We start from the raw sequence: 19,546 nt of genomic DNA, 5'->3' as shown, positions 1-19,546 counted from the left end.
AGCAGGAACATTAGTTTCTCTTCACACTCCTTACACTCCACATCAACTGTTTAATAATAATAATAATAATAATAATAATAATAATAATAATAATAATAATACTTATTTTTGTTATTTATTATTATTATTATTATTGCGAAAAAGTTGCATTGACGTACAGTCACTGTCCTTACTTTTTTATTTGATTACCTTTTCTTTTTTATTTATTTTTCCAGCATTTCCTATGAATGTAGTGGCCTTTACATGTGTATGAATTAATGCCAATAAAAAATACTTTTATTTTTAAGAGTCCAGTTAGTCTGTAACAGCAGTTTACTATAATATGAAAGCTCTATGCTTGCAAATTATATGTCTAAAAGAAGCCCTGTGGCCAAGAAAAAACCAGCAGCGAAAATACTAATGCCTATCTCTGTGCAATTTATGAACAGTTCTCAAAATTCCCTCTCTGAAAGTGAAGAGCGTGGGCATGTAAAAACCACAGATTCTGTTACGTAAAGTGATCTATTCGGTACTGCTCTGTTCTGCACTACACTTCAATTTATATTAGGAAAGCTTTTTATTATCATTTTATTTCAATTTACGTTTTATTTATTTATTTATTTATTTATTTATTTATTTATTTATTTATTTATTTATTTATTTATTTATTTATTTATTTATTTATTTATTTATTTATATCAGGCACAGTAGACATGTAACAGCAAAATATGACCAGAGGATGGCGCTATAATACAAGTAAAGAAAACAACCTCTTCTTTTAGAAGGCCATTATAAATTTATTTTATTTATTCATTCCCCTTTTTTTATAACACATGATTGGACCTCACACATTAGATTAGTTTGCAATAAAAACATTTAAACCAAAAAAGTTTAAAGATCAACAGAAATTAGAACTATTTTCCATGGACATGTCATCATTCACCAACAGTACCTCGAAGTACCAGCAGTGTGGCATCAATCTAGTCCAAATTACAATGGAAATATATGATCCATCATCAAACACAATTCTGCTACTTCAGAGATATCAAAGCCAACAGTCAAAGGATGAGAAACATAGCAGAAAGGCCTTATATTAACAGTAAATCTTACGTCTCTGCAGTGGTCTGCAAAATCCCATTCAATCTATTACATAAATTGCTGCCACTGCTCCTCCTGACACCCTGAAATATACTTCTGCATGGATTTCATTTTTCCCCCCTTTACAAACACTACACTATTTGACATCGCAGCTTTCAGTCAGATTGCTCAGCCATAAATAGCACTGTACATTTAATTTAGCGAAGCTGGCATCAATACACTAACAGTCTAAAGTTTAAGCAGAGCATCTTAATGGTTTTAAAAAAAATAACATTATGCCAGGAAAATATATAAAATAGATTGAACTTTGCATTGAAACACATGCTCTGTTATTCTGTCACACATTGTTTTGGTCAATGTCAGTAAATGCAGTGATGGAGAATAATGGCATATGAAGGATAGGAGCAAAGATCCTCTACACCACAAGCTCATCACTTCAAATTACTCATCCAGAGTGAAGACAAACTTGGACTGGAGCTGTTCAATTAATAATTACACCTTTCGCCCCATCTTTAATGCATGATTAGATCTCATATCAAAGGTGGTATGATGAGAAAGCACACTAAAGGGAGAGAGGCCTAATGACATATACACCCTATAGAACCTCTTTATCTTCACTATATTCTTAGTTTTGAGTTGAGCAACTGAACGTGGACTGGAGGAGAACATGCACATTTTCATCCTCACTTCAAGCATTTATAAAAAACATGTGCATGTTTACAACATAACTGATGTGCTTTTCAGGCAATACTCTCATAAGAATTACGTTCAATCAACTTCATCATTTGCTGTTTTACTTGATTGTGAAAGTTGCATGTTATTCAAGTTCTTTGAACCTTGCTTTGAACTGAGCTTTGCCTACGTTGTTTTTCCTGACAGCTCAGAGCAGTGAAGCCATTACATAAAAGACAGCAGTGAATCCAGCCTCGCACATGTAATGCTGTTTTATGATGTCAGAGCTGCAGCTGTTCAAATCATTTCTAAGAAAAAAACATACAAGTGGACAAAAGACAAAAATCGCATTACCAGTTCCCAGGAAACTGCAATATTTGGCACCTTGTACAATGTGATAATCTCTTCATGTCACATCAAAATGTAAGTGTTTTTTGGGGTGTTTTAAAAGTCACACAAGGTTAAAGTAGGTCTGTCTGTCTGTCTGTCTGTCTGTCTGTCTGTCTGTCTGTCTGTCTGTCTGTCTGTCTGTCTGTCTGTCTGTCTGTCTGTCTGTCTGTCTGTCTGTCTGTCTATCTATCTATCTATCTATCTATCTATCTATCTATCTATCTATCTATCTATCTATCTATCTATCTATCTATCTATCTATCTATCTATCTATCTACATACATACATACATACATACAAACATACTGTTTCAACCACCCAGGAAACATTTGTAATCACCCAACAAGAAATTTCCCACCCAGAAAACAGCCATTTTTTTTACAACACTCTAGCCTTTTAACTAGTGTCATAATGGCATGTTTGACCTTTTGTCTAAAGGTTATCATTAAAACAAACAAACCAAAAAAAACTTTTTTAGAGTAGTGTGGGGACCACTATTCACCAAGGAATTTGGACATAAAACTGTCATGACACCTTTATAATCATTACATGGCAAACAGGAAAATATACAAGAAATTGTCACCTTTCCTCTGTGATTTAAAGTATTGAAAGGTATGTGTGTACTCTCTGAGACAATATTTAGAAATTATTTTAAGCAAAACATAACTTGCCACCACAATATCAAAATAAAAATCACTGATCACACTTTATTAGGGTTATGTGCTCTTAGCATTTATGCTAGCAAATTGAGTTTTTACATCCGAAATCAGAAAAAGTCGGGACAGTATGGAAAACACAAATAAAAAAAGAAAGTAGTGATTTCCAAATTTATTTCGTCTTGAATTTTATTGCAGACAATATGAACACAAAATATTTCATAATTTGTCTAGTCAACTTCATTTCGTTTCAAGAGTTCACACTTAGCTGATGGCTGATTATAAAGCTTCTTTGGCATGCTGTCCCGGGAGAGAGCCCTGAGCTCATAAGATCCTCGAGCTCGGGGCTTCCTCCCGTTTGCAATGCGAGAGGGGAGTTTGAGCTCAGGTAGAACTCGAGAACTCCCCTGCTGTAGTAGCTAATAAACAGATGGTGATTGCTCTTAGGAGATAATTACTTACTAGGAGCATGTCTATGGTGCTAATTTGGATTAGTAATTTTACTTAAGTTCCTTGTTTTTGGATGGTGGGAGGAAACCGGGGAACCCGGGGGAAACCTACGTGAGCACGGGGAGAACATGTAAACTTTGCACAGAATTGTCGGCTGGCTTGATAAGGACTAGAACCAGTGACTTTCTTGCTGTGAGACGACATTGCTAACCACTGGGCCACCGTGCCACCCATCTAGGGGTGGAAGGGGGGATTCTTCAAAATGAATATGGCTGTTTAATGGAACTTTGGGAATTTATAGTGGCTTAGGAATCGTCTGATGGGTGAATCATAAATTAAAAAATGCTGGACTGGATGCAAGCAATCCTAAGCATGTAATCCTCTTGACATTAGTTTATAAATAAACTTCACTTGTAAATATACATCCTTTCCTGTCCTTTAGACCTGCAATACAAAGTGCAGACTGTCAAGCAAAAGCCCTGAAGGTGATTTATTGTCAGCAGGGGTCTCCAAACTCAGTCCTGGAGGGCCAATGTCCCGCTGAGTTTAGTTCCAACTTGCTTCAATATACTTGCCAGGAAGTTTCTACTATATTTAGTAAGAGCTGGATTAGCTGGTTCTGGTGTGTTTGATTAGGGTTGGAGCTAAACTCTCCAGGACACTAGCCCTCTAGGACTGAGTTTAAGCACCCTTGATTTACAGCATCCAGAAGGTAAGTGCAATGTAAAGGTAAGTAGGACTCAGGGAGGTTTATGGATGGTGAGATGGGGCGTTTTCCGGGGTGTGCTCGGTGCAGTCTGGTGAAGGTGAAGATGCCGTTCTAGCTGCTTGAATCTTGAGTGAGGGGGAGAGAGCTATTATTGTCTGCGTAGGTCTGGAGTTGTAGCTCACTGAGTCTTTGTTGGCTTTCACTTTTATCCTCTCCCTCTGATTGCTTGCAGGTGCTGGTGGTTGGAACCACCTGGTGACTTAGCATTTGTGTGCTTAGTTGATGCTATCCACTGCAGGGGTGCGTGGTCTGTCACCAGGGTGAAGGATCGTCCTAGGAGAGAGTACCTCAGCTCCAGGACTGCCAACTTTATAGCCAGAGCCTCCTTCTCGACGACCCCGTATCTTAACTTTGCAGGGGACAAATTTTGACTCAGGTAAAAGACAGGGTGCTCCTCTCCCTCAAGGACTTGTGAAAGCACCGCACCCAGTCCGGAGTTAGAAGTGTCGGTCTGGAGGATGAAGGGACAGGGTCTGGAGTTCTTTTTTCTCCAGAAGGGACAGCTGTTTTCCCACTTGGTTGATGGGTCCCCCCTCATCGTCTTAGGGTAGCATGTTGCGAAATCCATGATGACGAGGATGTGTTTGTGTCCCCAAGCGGACTGCGGCAGTGACCATACTAGGTTCAATTCAATCTAATCTAAATGTACCTCGATAATGGGCAGTGGGATCAGAGGGCTGGGGGGAGGCCAGTGTGGTGATGCTTTCTGGCAGACTGGGCATGTCTGGCAGTATCGTTTTACTTCTGCTTCCAGTCCATAGGGTGGGAGTGTACCAACACCAAAATTATGGGAACTTTGGATTTCGGTACTACCAGGAGCAACTTTTTCTCCCCCCACTGCTCTGCAACACAGTACAGCAGACCGTACTCTATGGTGAAGTAGGGGAGGGGGTAAAGTGCTGGTAATCTGTCCTTGTTGTCTATCACTCTCACTTGAGACCAACAGTTGTTTAGAGAGTTGCCATCTCTCTGTGCTTTAGCAAAGAAACCCCCAGCTGTCACCTGTTGGAACAGAACATGGTACAGGTTAGTTGAGGAATGTGCTGACTCAACCCCTGTGTCACTCTCGGTGACCATCAGCGCTGGTTGGTGGTCCCGTGATGATCGAGGCCGGGGAGGGCAAGGTGGTTTCCTTTTTCTTGCCATTGATGGCCGGGTAAGTAGGGCTGTAAAGCCTCGCCAGTCTCGTCCAAGGAGGAGGGGTACAGGGAGATCGTTACCACCCTACTACCACTGTGACTGGGCTGACTGCTATTGTGACCTGTTGTGAAGGAACATATTTTGTATTACCATGTAATGGGGATTATTGCTTTACCTCGTGGGCTGGCTGGCACCATGTTGTCCGGTCGAGAGGTAACCTTTGTCAGTCACATGCACATAATGCACCCATTTTTAAATTCTATTAATCTGTATTGCATGTTTTTTTTAACTGTGAAGCAAACCACAGTGACTCTACTGCGAAGAGACAGAGCTAACTACTGAGCCACCAAATCATCAATAATCATTGGGGAGCAATTTACCAATTTAGGACAGATTTAGGAAAAATGGAATAAAATTTAAACATGTAGAAAAATCCATTATGACAATACTGTATGATGACAACGTGTTTAGCCATTTTGTATGTATGTTATGAACTTATACCTAAATGTTGTGAGGGGTGAGACTATTCAAACAGAGTCCATTATTATCCATTTTGATTATCATGATATAAGCAATTGATAATGTAGAAAACGTCAGAGAAATGTAACAATGTACAAAAGCTTTTGTAACGTATTCAAAGAAATGAGAAATTGTTTTCTTTATGTGCTCAAGTAACACAATGATGTGACGATTGAACAAAGTTTTGAGAATTTAAATTCTGAAGAAATGCTCCAAAATGACAGAAAAAAACTGTAATAGAAGTCATTTTAATGGATACATGTGGATGGGGATTGGTTTGACAGAATTGTTGTTATCTGCAAGTGGAACTGATAGATAGATGTATAAAACATTCATTTATTAGTACATGCTTATCATGCAAATATGCCCTTAGCTACAAATGCAGAACCCCCTAGTAAATTTATTGCAACCACTCAGGACATCCTAGCAATGTCCTCACAAAGCATAGCATAGCAAGTGTGACAGACTGACTTTAATGCCATAAAACTTTGAGCTTTTAATACTAGTTCAAACATCAAAAACTCAAACTTTTAGAACGACCAACATTCTGGCAGACTGTCTCCAGCCAGCATCAAAGCTTGTCTTTGCAAACATTTTTAAACATAGTTAAACATAACTGCAGTCTTTGACTGGCTTTCAAAAGAAACAGCAAAAACATGGACATTCTAAGAAAAAAATCACTCATTCGACTGCGCTCAGTGCTTTTGGCCACACGTGTGCCTTTTTGCTATTCGCCCCATGGAGTCATTTTCTTTTTGAGGCAATGGAGAATAAAGACTATTCATACTGTATGAGGGAAAGCTGAATAACAGCTCTCACTTTAGCTTACGACCAGCATGAGTTCATTGTGACTGTCAGAAAGTCCAGGTGCCACATCCATCCAAGGCAACTCAACTGTATGTATTGAGCTTAGCGCATGATTATTATATCAATTTGGGTTAGTTATCATCAACAAAATGACCAGATTATCCATTATCATTTAAACTTCTCTCTTCCATGGCAAAATGATGCCAGAATTAGCTCTAATGTTGTCTGGAAATGGAGCTGAATAGGAAAAAAGAGTGTGTGAAAAAGGCTTGCAGTGGCTAAATGGGAGAGCGCATAAAAAAGAGCAGGAAATTAGGTAAAGCTCATTAAAAGAGAGTGTTGCAGCTGGAAGATAAGCAGACTGTGACTTCTCTATTAGACAGCTCGTTACCTGGAGTTATCGAGCAGCAAAGACCAATCATATTGCATGCGGTTATAGTCTAAAAAGAAGATGGATTATTGTCCACAGAGACTTTGAAACAGAGAAACCGTTAAAGCGTCTTTGTGTGGATAATGCACATGAGGGATTCAGAAAGCTATATGATTTTACAACTGGACTTCATCAAGGAATATTTGCCACTATGACACATTGTACCTGATCTGCAAATCTTTGAAACGCTTCACATTTGAATCTGTCTACTGTGATCACGGTAATATTGATAAAAACCCCCATTTGCCAGCCAGCTAACTGTAACTAATCAGAACAGAAAGCTTTTTCATCAAAACAGGCACATTGATTTTTCATCACAACCATTTTTGTCCTCCTTCCCCATCCATCACTACAGTTATAATTATTGTCTTGTTTCCAGTCTCTCATCAGACTAAATTAGATGATATTTCAGTCCTCATTCTGCCAATGGAAAGATATTTTTAGTTCAGTATTCAATGAGCACTATAGTGACTTTGTGTTCCTGGAATGAAAGTCTGCAGCAATATTTAAATGTACTGTTTATTTTGGTTGCACACATTGTTATTCTTCTCCAAGTCTAACTTGAACTAACTAAAAGTTATTCTTTAAGACAATCTGGGCAAGTTTATCTATTGATAAAAAAATAGTTTTTTTTGGAAATTTTTTTATTAAAAAAGATCATTTGCTCCTACTATTGAATTGGCAGTCCTTCTCTGTTGACATCAGTATGATGGCTTCAGCCACAATATTCTTAACCACGTCCCTCTTACTGTTAATATGCTATGAGGAAATTAAGCACAAAAAGAAAGCTCAACCTAGCTCACTCAATAATTTTTTTTTTAAGTTGTAAGTTTCAACATGCTAAAATAAAAGTCTCAGCAACTTCCACTTCAAGCAGAAAAAAGTAACACTTTATTTGTATTAATTTCTTTAAGGTCGATTCTTGCCAACACTCAAATGCCAAAAAAACATGTTGGCTGTTGTATTGTGTCATGTTCACACTGCCGCAACTATTGGCATGAACAATAATTAATTAAGTAATTAATAATTCTCATGGCTAAAAAGACATTTTATGTGAGGATTATCTGGTCCCTGGTTAGATTACATCAGGTTTTTGCCGTTTGTTGGAAAATCATATCACATGCTTAGATGTTTCACTCCAATCAAAGCCAATTTAACACATTCAGTAAAGTGAAAACAAACTCTGGCCGACAGCAACAATAGGAGAAACACACTAATCCAACAAACTCATAAAGATTTGTTTTTTTGCCTTTATACATCACACTGTTGACTGTCAAATAGGTGATTTTAAATATATATATATATATATATATATATATATATATATATATATATATATATATATATATATATATATATATATATATTCAAGTAAAATCATGTATAATTCTATTTTAAGATACATTTATTTCTCAATTGCTTTGGTTCGCTTCTCAAATGACAAGTTATTTATTTTTCATCACAACAGTAAGCTCAAATGTCTAAACAATTATTTTTCTTTTAGATTTGAAAAATTCAACCAAACTGCAGAATTTTGACATGTGTTAACCTGCAAATTCACATATTCCGTTTTTGACTAGTGGGCGGCACAGTGAAGCAGTGGGTACGCTGTCATCTCACAGCTAGAAAGTGGCTGGTTCGAGCCCCGGGTGGGTCAGTTGGCATTTCTGTGTGGAGTTTGCATGCTCTCCCTGTGTTCGTGTGGGTTTCCTTTACAAGTCCAAAGCCATTCACTGTAGGTGAATTGGGTAAGCTAAACTGTCCGTAGTGTATATGTCCTGGTCCTCCAGATTGGTGCTTAAACGTTGGGCTAATGACCCACCTCCTAAAAATTAGATGTTACGAAACCCAACATGGTGTGACTAAATATCAACTTCGATATAAAGGGTGCTGTATCTTGCATTGAATTTTCACCTGACGTCACAACCTAAATCGAACCTAATATTAACGTCTTATGACATTGTGTTCCTGCAGGGCAATAACTAAATCTACTACAGAATAATACGTTTACTAACACATACAAATAACATGTAAATACATCAGGTTTTTATAGCGTAATTCTGTCGATTACTGACTACTATTAAGTACTTTTGAAAGATCTAATTTTACTCATATTTTGAGTAATATTTACAACAGATACTTTTACTGTACTTGAACTACATTTTTAGGCAAACAATGGTACTTTTACTTGAGCATGATTTTGCAGTACTCTTTCCACCACAGATTAGCACTCAATATTAACAAAGCTGCAATAATAACAATAATAATAATAATGATGATAATGATGATGATGATGATGATGAACTGGTAAAAAACACGATGCTATCAAACAAACAGGTTTACTGATAAAATAAACACAGATTATTGTTTATGTTAGAGTTTCGCACTCTATTGTGTGTATGTGTTGACAGTATTTTTGTAATAGTCATATTTCTATATCATACAATTCTTGAACAATTTAGAGAATGTTAAAAATACTGAGAGAGAAAAAACTGATATTATAGATACATTTCTAGATATTGGCAAATAGCCTTTTTAGCCAGCTAGAGAGACAGCCAGCCATATAGTTGTTATCATGCAAAAATAATTAACATCTATAATTAATGTTACACAAAGTGGATGCCTGTTTAAATCAGACAGGAATCCACATTTAGCTTCCTTTTCAAGCTCTTGCAGCAGAGACAGAAGTCTCAATAGGCATCCAGGAAGTTATAAAAATGGAAACCCAATTCTGCATGAAAGAATATGACCAGAATATAAGCAAATCATCTGAATAAATTTCATTTTGGTACAAAGAAAATATGCCAACATTCATTGTTTCCTAATTTCTCCACAAGGAAAAAAACTGACCCAAATACGGCCTTCTTAATGACTGCATGTGTTCACTGCTGTTTCTGTGGAAAGATTGGGCGAGAAAAGCATCCACAAATCTGCTTTATCAGCAAAATCCACCTAATGTCTGCTTTTTCTTCATGTTCAAGCTGCCGGTCCTCTCTCCGCTCCTGGTGGGAAATAACAGAAACAGATGCACGGTGCCAGTGTGAATTACAGATACAGCTCTGGATCATATCATCAGCATTCAGACGTTTTGTTTGTGTGTTTTGCATCCTCTAAGCCTTGCGATTTAATCACCCAGATCGCTTTTGATGCCTTTATACTTCAAACGCAGCCATGGTAATTTATCAGCCGTGAATGAGAGGTATGGCTCTGAACATTACTTTGACAGGCCAGGAACACAAGAGCACTGTCTGGCAGACACCCTCACATCTGGGTTAATTTGAGGTTATTTTAAGGACCTAATCATACGAACAAGGGCAGTATTTCCCAGTCAAAGCTATTGTCAAATATGGGTGAACAGGCCATTTAGGAATGAGAGCTGGAGGGTTTTCAAACACATTCTTATTAAAAGGTCAGCAGAGTCAGGACTGAGCTTTGAGAAGCGCTGTATTTAACATATGTCTTCAGACTCTCAGCAGTAGCTTTGATAAAGGTCAGCAGAAAGCCTCTGTGAAAATGAGTATCTAGGAGTTTCTCATCTGTAATGGGCGAAGGATGAAAAGGAATTCAGCGGGCTTTAATACGTTTTCATACATCACAGTCACGTTAACACAAAAATGGTTTTGCTTCTTGCAACAAATATTTGGTCATGACTCAGTTCTATTGTGTGGAAAACTCTTTGTAATTTGTACTGGGGCCGCATGAATAATTCTCATTTAAATGAATGGGCCTTCTGGAAAAGTACACTTTGACATACTTTTTAAAAGTATTCATTGTGGAAATGATGTACTTTAAAAAGAAATACTTAAGCATGAACTTAAAGGAAGAGTTCACCAACAAAATAAAAAAAAATATCTCAATATTTACTCCCCCCTCGTATGGTTTTAAACTGGGTTTCTTTCTTCTGTTCATTACAAAGGAAGATATTTGTTCACACTTTATTTTGATGGTCCGTTTGTTGAATTTAAGTTACATTGCATCTACATGCAAACTAATTCTCATTAGATTATAAGTAGACTGTTAGGTTGGGGTTAGGGTTAGTTGAAATGTACGTGCAAAGTAGTCAGTTAAATGCCTGTTGAAGCAACAGATATTAAGCAGACAGACTACTTATATTCAAATGGACCATCAAAATAAAGTGTTAACAAATATTTTGAAGAATGCTGGTTGCTCTGACCCATTAACTTCCATGGTGTGTAAAAAGGTTTATGCAAGTCAGCTATCAGCATTTTTCACAATATGTTATTTCATGTTCGACAGAGGAAAGAAACCCAAAGAGATTTTGAACAAGTAAAGGCTGAATAAATCCTGAATTTTAATTTTTGTGTAAACTTTCTCTTTAATTTAATCCTAAATGCATGCTATATAGTGTACAGCACCAGTAACATCTTAGTTTAATATACAATTGTGGCTATTAATGAACCAATAACTACAATTTAGCCTGAAAATTCTATTTAGCAGCTTTTTATTAGTGACAATGTAAAGGTTGCAGTTGGGTATATGTATTGGCTTGGAATAGGGATGCAGAAAAAGGAAAAAAAATATATAAGTACTAATATATAATTCAAATTAATATGTTGATAGTTTTATATTATATTATTCATTCATTCATTTTCCTTCAGTTCCTTTATTAACTCTTTAAGCTGCAACCCAGAACTGAGAAACACCCATACACACTCATCCACACACACATACACTACAGCCAATTTAGTTTATTCCATTCACCAATGACCTTCTTTACTGTGAGGTGACAGTGCTAACTACTGAGCCATCATGATGCCTAAATTATATTATATTATTCATTCGTTTCCTTTTTGGCTTAGTCCCTTTATTAATCAGGGGGAAGACCCACACCAACATGGGGAGAACATGCAAACTCCACACAGAAATGCCAATTGACCCATCCTGGGCTCGAACCAGCGACCTTCTTGTTGTAAGGCGATTGTGCTACACACTGCGCAACCGTGCTGCCTATATTATATTATATTATATTATATTATATTATATTATATTATATTATATTATATTATATTATATTATATTATATTATATTAATTGATCTTTATCTAACTAAAGTTTTTGTCATATATAAATTTATATTTTGAATTTATAACATTCACATTCTTTTTGTCTTTGAAATTTAAGAAAAGTGTGAAAGTGTGTTATTGAATGTGCTTACAAACATGGTAAACACACATGTACTTTAGAAACATTTTTACTGAAATGTGTCATGAAAGTTGTATAAAATGACAGTTTATTTGATTTATTATGTTACACTTAAATTTAATACAATACAGTTATAATTTTAAAGTTTTACAAAATTTAATTACAAAGTTTTATTGCATTTATTGTATTTTTAAAACAGTATTATTGCTATGTTACATGAAAATGAGAACTTTCATAAGCCCGACAAAAGATCAATGACTGTATTTTATACATCTCAAATATTTTTATACAGTTAACCAGCCTTTATTTTAGTTAAAATTATATTAAATACAGTTTTGAAGTAAACCGCAAGTGCACATTCGATACAATTTGTTTTATCACAAGGGTAGGTTTTATATTTCTATTTATTTTACAAAGATGCTTCATATTTGAACATGATTTTAAAAAAATGCTGATATGTGTTCTTTTAAGATCTTGTTGTATATTACTTTTATATATAGTAACATATTTTGACATAATTTGCGTTGCTACTAGCTCCATTGATGTGCTTTGATTTATTTTATTGGGGTTTACTAGATTAATTTACGGAAAATTTGAACAAAACAAGGTATAAAGAAGTTTCAAATTAGTATTATTAAGGCCCTACATCCTAGAAAAGTTAAGATGTTTGTCTTTTTTTAGTATTCAAAGCAAACAACAAACACGCTTCATGTTTCATGTTTGACTGTTGTAATCACAAAATCCTTCTGGAAGCATCCAACTGGTGTGATTTATAAAACCGCAACCTGCCATTCTTAACATAGCAGTAGCATAAATTCAGACATGCATGTAAAACATCAGAAGAAGGCCACAGCTGAACGACATTTTGCAATTCATTTCTGAATGTTTTACATATGTTATGTATGTATGGAGATCAATTCTCACAACATTTTCAATGCAGAAGCAAAAGAAAATCATTTGAACGTGACAGCGGACATGCTGAGCAAAAAAAAAAAAAAAAAAAAAAAAGTCGTTTTATTTTGTAGTTTTTCACCACTTTCCACAAATTATGGGGCAAATTCATTAGAAATATAGCTTAGGATGTTGTTTCAAAGCAATAACCCGACCTTTATTCACCACTCATCCAAAATCTAGTTTCAGGGTAATTCTTTAACTATGGGCACTTTTATGTCCTTTGATCATATATCCAAAAATATATATAATTTTGTTCAAATTCCTCTTCCTTTGTCAAACTAACAATAAAACCTACTTTAAAAAATTATACCTTTCTATTTTATTCAACCTCATTTTAGGCATCATAATCACTGTTTTCACCCTGTCACACACCCAACAATGAAAATAACATTTTAAAATATCATTTATCTGGTATCTATTAATGTATCTTAATTAAGCACAAGTGTAATAATTTAAATATAGACACAAATGTATTTGTATTATTTATTTATTTGCAATGCTAACACCCTTCTCAGTTTTTTTTTATACTGACACTAGAAAGCCTTGGCCTTGTGAAGGCAATCTTAACCATGAAAGCCTTTGTACATCTCTCATTGTCAATGCAATGGCTCATTTTAAGGGTCATTTACTAAATTATTTTACATTCTCATTCAGCTTTGCCTCATCCAGCCACACTTAGTTTGATAAAGGTGCAATCCACTTGAAGTATGTATAATTTCCTGTAATGGAACAATAATGGAAGAAGTGCTCATTCATTTCAAAGAGACGCTTATCATTACCTCTCATGATGTCATTGAGATCATGCACACATTATAGCTGGTGTGTAAGTTATTCAGATTGACTCTTTGCATGTTATTTGTGTGCATAGAGAGCTTCTCTTACTACAGCTTACACTTATACAAGGACTATTTAACATGTTAAAATGAAAGTAAAAAGGGAAACCTTCTGACATTAATTAGATGAAAATATAAAGTTCTCCCCTCTCTCTTTTCTCATTTAGGATTGTGAACAAATAATATTTAAACAGTATGATGTGGAACTAAGTAGGCATAGAGAATTCTATTTAATTTATGATGTTATCACCTTAATTTTTTTATAACTAATTATTATTGATTTGTTTGTGATTGTCATATAACGGTTTTTCTTGATGCTTTTTAACTGATCATATTTTACCCACATAATAAAAAAAAGAAAATAAATAATATAATATCATATGATTAAAAATTACAGAATTGAGGAAGAAGTGGTTAATTTTTTATTTATTTATTTATTTATTTATTTATTTATTTATTTTTTGCGGACAATGCAGTTCCTATCTGGTAATTCTGTATTATTTAACTCAGTACTCAGTATGATCATAAAAGCCACTTTTGAATAAAATACCACAAACCTGAAACAGTAGGAGCATATTTTACTTTATTTTTTTTTTATCGAAATATCTTTTTATTTGTTTATTTAGTAAACACAGCAATGTTGTGCTTGTTAAAAATTTGTATGATTGTACAATGAAATATTTCAGTGTGTAAAAACTGATAACAAAATAAAATAAAAATATTGTGGCAAAAACATTATTTATTTTTATATTTATTATTTCTTGACTAAGATATTTGTTTTATATTTAATATTTTTATATGCCTTTGAGAAGTTCAAGCCAGAGCAAAATTAGCATGTTTGAACTGAGAATATTTCTTTAAAAAGCAAAGAAACAAACAAACAAAAATGCATAAATTCATTCATTCATTTTCCTTCGTCTTAGTTCCCATTCAGGGGTCGCCACAGCGGAGCGAACAGCCAACTTATCCAGAATTTGTTCACGCAGCAAATGCCCTTCCAGCTGCAACCCAGTATTGGGAAACATCCATACACACTCATTCACACACATACATTACAGCCAATTTAGTGATCCAATTCACCTACTGTATCAACACAATCTTACGGCAATTTGTAACTTTTTGATTTAGTGGCGAATTCGTACTGAACGAATTAGCCACTAAACTTATATTTACGTTTCCTTGTGGGATCAGGCTGACTCTATATACCCAGCCTGATCTCACGAGAAAACGTAAGTATTTTACGTTTTGCCAGTTTAGTGGCTAGTTCGTACGAATTCGTACGAGTTCAGTCGTACGAAATGGTACGATTTTTAAAAGGAGGCGTGGCACCTGACCCCACCCCTAACCCCAACCGTCATTGGGGGATAAGCAAATCGTACTAAATTGTACGAATTAGATCGTACGAATTCATACGAATTAGCCACTAAATGAAAAAGTTACGAATTGCCGTGAGATTGTGTTGATATACCGCATATCTTTGGACTGTGGAGAAAGCCAGAGCATTTGAAGGAAACCCACGCCAATTTGGGGAGCAAAATCATGCAAACTCCACACAAAAAATAACTGCTTACTTTTGAGGTGTGTAACACTGAAGAAACTGTCACAAAAAAAGTATAATAGGTTAACCCAGTATTTCTTACTTTACTTTTTTGTTGTTGGCCAGTTGTGGGTTAAACAAAATAAATCAACACATTGAAAATGCTGAAAAAAAAACACTAAAAATACACAAAATTATGTATTTTTTTTAAAAACAGAAACTATTTCCCACTTAATGAATATATTGCAGTAATGTGTTCTTTAACAAATGGCTGTCAGTTTGTGTTGTGTAATTAGTTAGTGTCACGATAGAAATAAGAATAATCACAGTTAAATTAGTCTCTTTGGAGAATTGCTTGCGCCTCAAGCACATCCACCTGTCTTTGACTGGCAAGAGTTCATGCTGTTATGCAGATGAAGAAAATGAGAACAGAGGAGAACAAATCAGCTCAACATTCCTGATCCATTACTGTGTAATAACCGTCAAAAATGTGACTGCAGCATAAATGGTAATTTGATTTGAGAAAACAATCATGTTGATTTTTCTCCACTCGTGTAGCGGAACAGGTATCAATTTTAGCCTGTAATAACCTCCCAAAAGTTTTGTAGATTTTTTGTTGCTGTGAAATCAGCATTGAGAAAGATGGAAACAGTGACTCACTCCTGCTGAGGTAAAAGCTGAGAGAACTGGACCCAATGAGACACAAATCCTATAGTGGTTTGAAATCCCAGTAAATGAATCAGATAGTTTTAAACTTAAAGTGCATATATGAACCATGAGCTGGACTGGTTTTCTTGTTATAATGGGAAAGATTGCATTCGTTTTTTTTTGTATATAATGAACCGGCTAAATCATCTAAATATATCAAAATTTTATATATAATTTAATTAGATTCAATTTTCATAATATATTTATATATATATATATATATATATATATATATATATATATATATATATATATATATATATATATATATATATATATATATATATACACACTGTTAACCCTTACTGTAGATTATGCAGTAAATAACTGTAAAATAGCCAGTGTTTTGCTGTAATAAAAGGAAACAGTATTTTATTTATATTGTATGAAATTTTGTAGTGCAAAGAATAAATTACAGTAATTTACTTTATGTATCCATTACAGATAGTTACTGTGATAATAAATGGTAAATTACTGCTCAACCATTATTACCCCATGTACTCTGATGCTTTATGTTGCTATATATATATATATATATATATATATATATATATATATATATATATATATATATATATATATATATATATATATATATATATATATTTATATATATATTTATATATATATATATATACTTTTCAGTTTTGGTATATGTATGGTCAGTATTTAGGAGAAAGTGAGACAATGCATTAATGATAAGCTAAATTTCTCTGCAGACATCTTTGTGTTTTCTTTGTTTCCTTTTATGTTTTTAACATTGAGTATCAGGAGTCAACCAATGTCAATGTCACAGAGCTAATTAAAAGGTAAAGATCGACGAGATGCATTTAAAGGCAAAAATATTCACACAGAGCAACCAAATTATCACAATCATTTTTATAACTTTGTTTACTTTTCTATAATTAATCTAATTTGCCTAGTTTAGCCTATAGTTTAGCTTTTAAATTGCACTTTAAGCTGAATATTAGTATTTTGCTAAATAACTAGTAAAAATGTGTTATTTAAAAAATATCTTAAACAGCACGTACATACAGTTTTGCAGAGACTTAATTAATTTGTCTGGAAAACTTCAAATGAAGTAGGTAAAAGTGGCATTAACAGTATAGTATAAAGGCTTTCCTAAATAAATGTATTAATCAGGTTATTTTATTTATTTATTTATTTTTATTACTACAGGTTTGGAACAACATGTGGATCAGATTATTTATTATTATTATTATTATTTATTTATTTATTTATTTTTTGCTTTGGATGAAGTTTTTATATTTTTATTGTTTTTATTCAATGATATGTGCATGATTGTGATAAATGTAGGCAATTCCTTTGAAAATATGCTATGTACCAGGGATGTCAAACTCCTGAAGGGCCGCAGCCCAGCAGAATTTAGTTCCAGCCCTGCTTCAACACACTACCTTTAGATTTAGTTTGATCAGGTGTGTTTAATTAGTATAACTGCACTGTTACTCTGTAGATTGTGTAGTAAATAACTGTAAAAAACAATGATTTAGGCATCACCACACACTCCCACAGGCTGTCCGTCTTATTCTAAACACAAAGGTGTTAGAAAGAGTTTTCAGAAAATGCCGGCCCTTTAAGGGAGCCAGGTGTTTGATTTGTTTACTGCTGAGTGTGCTCTATGCTATGTCCATCAATTCAGATGTAGAGTCTGTTATGTTTTAGGCTTTAAATAAGAATCTACAATGAGTAAGTAAAATGTGTTCAAATGTTTTTGAGGGTTTCTAAAATAAGGCTGTGTTTTAAGTTATACTGTTGTTATCTTGAACTGTGTACTTAAAAAAAGCTACATTGTTAGCTAGTTAGCCTCTCCTCATATAACTTCTTACATTACTTTTGTTTAAGTACAGTATATGTATTTATTGGATATTGCATACTGCCATAATGTACAGATGCTAACAGTTGTATGTATCTTTCTGGCAACTAAGCCAAAATTAAATTCCATTATCTCAGTAAGGTAACATGTGCACATAATCACAGGGAATCACAAAAACATGATACACATAGCCATCCACACACAAAAGCTCCCCTGTCCGGTCCCAGGTTGTGAGTTTGTTGCAAAAGTATTTTTCCGAGCTGTGTTTCCACCTATGAATTTATATTTGAAACAATAAAAAAGTTTGTTGTCATGAGATAATTATAATAGTAAAAGATTTTATCCTTTGGTTTTTCATTGTTGCCAACTTTATTTTTGTTTTCTACAATTATTTTAAACTTTTTATTGAGATTTGACACAGTTTTTAATTATTTAAAACTTTAAAATTTAAAATATTTATTTTGTGTTTTTTTGCTGTTCATTTTTTTTTTTGCATGGTCAGCATTGAGGAGAGAGTAACACATTTCACTGCAGCACTTTGTGTGTGTGTGTGTGTTTATTTGATATGTGATTGTGATCAATGTTGGCAGTTGCTTTAAAAGTATTTCTAATACCAGGGGTTCTTAATCCTGTTCCTGGAGATCTACCTTCCTGCAGATTTCAGTTGCTATCCATATCAAACACACCTAAACCAATTAATTAGGACCTGAACACCACTTGATAATTACAGGCAGGTGTGTTTGATATGGGTAGCAACTGAAATCTGCAGGAACGTAGATCTCCAGGAACAGGATTGAGCACCCCTGCTATATACCATGGGGGTCAAACTCCAAGTTCCTGGAGAACTGCAGCAGCAGAGTTTAGTACCCACCCTGCTTCAACATTACCTGTAGAATTCTAACAAGCCTTAATTAGTTTGATCAGGTGTGTTTAATTAGAGTTACAGCTTAAAGTCCCGGTCACACTGCACTTTTCTCCCTATAGACTTCCATTCATACGCATGTGAGTACTGCAGACCTGGAATGAAAGCTCACGAGACAAATTTCATAATTCGCAGCATTGGAAAGTTCAAGCTTGGAGAACGCTGAATGCGAAATCACATCATGTGATTGCTTGAGACCAATCAAAGATCAAAACATGACCTCTCTGGCTTGCTTTTTCAATCTCTAATTATTTTGTTTAATTCCACTACTTGCTTTGTTTAATTCCACTTCGCAGTGCAGAATATAGCATGCTTAAACATTAGTTTGACCGCAGCCTTACTGTGCAGACCTGTAATATGTAAGACAATATTTATATCTGCTGATTTTTTAATTTTGTTAAACATTTTCTGTTATTTATTTGTTTGGTGCCAAAACAATAAAATTAATTTGTCTGAAAAAATGTTATGCCTTCTGTTTTTAAATAACAGCTAAGAATACTGATTAATTTTAGTAACACTACAATAACTATATATGACATACTATTAATGTGTATGCAGTATAATGCTGTGATTTGTAACACTACAATACAGTAATTAACTCTACACAGTGTAGCGTACAGTCCACAGATAAAATTTCTTATTGATTTTATCACGGTCCGACAGAACGGTTTTACGACTCCTGGCT

This window comes from Danio rerio, chromosome 6, assembly GCF_049306965.1.
Source record: "Danio rerio strain Tuebingen ecotype United States chromosome 6, GRCz12tu, whole genome shotgun sequence".
In the NCBI taxonomy this organism is placed as follows: Eukaryota; Metazoa; Chordata; class Actinopteri; order Cypriniformes; family Danionidae; genus Danio; species Danio rerio.
This window is presented reverse-complemented; position numbering follows the sequence as displayed.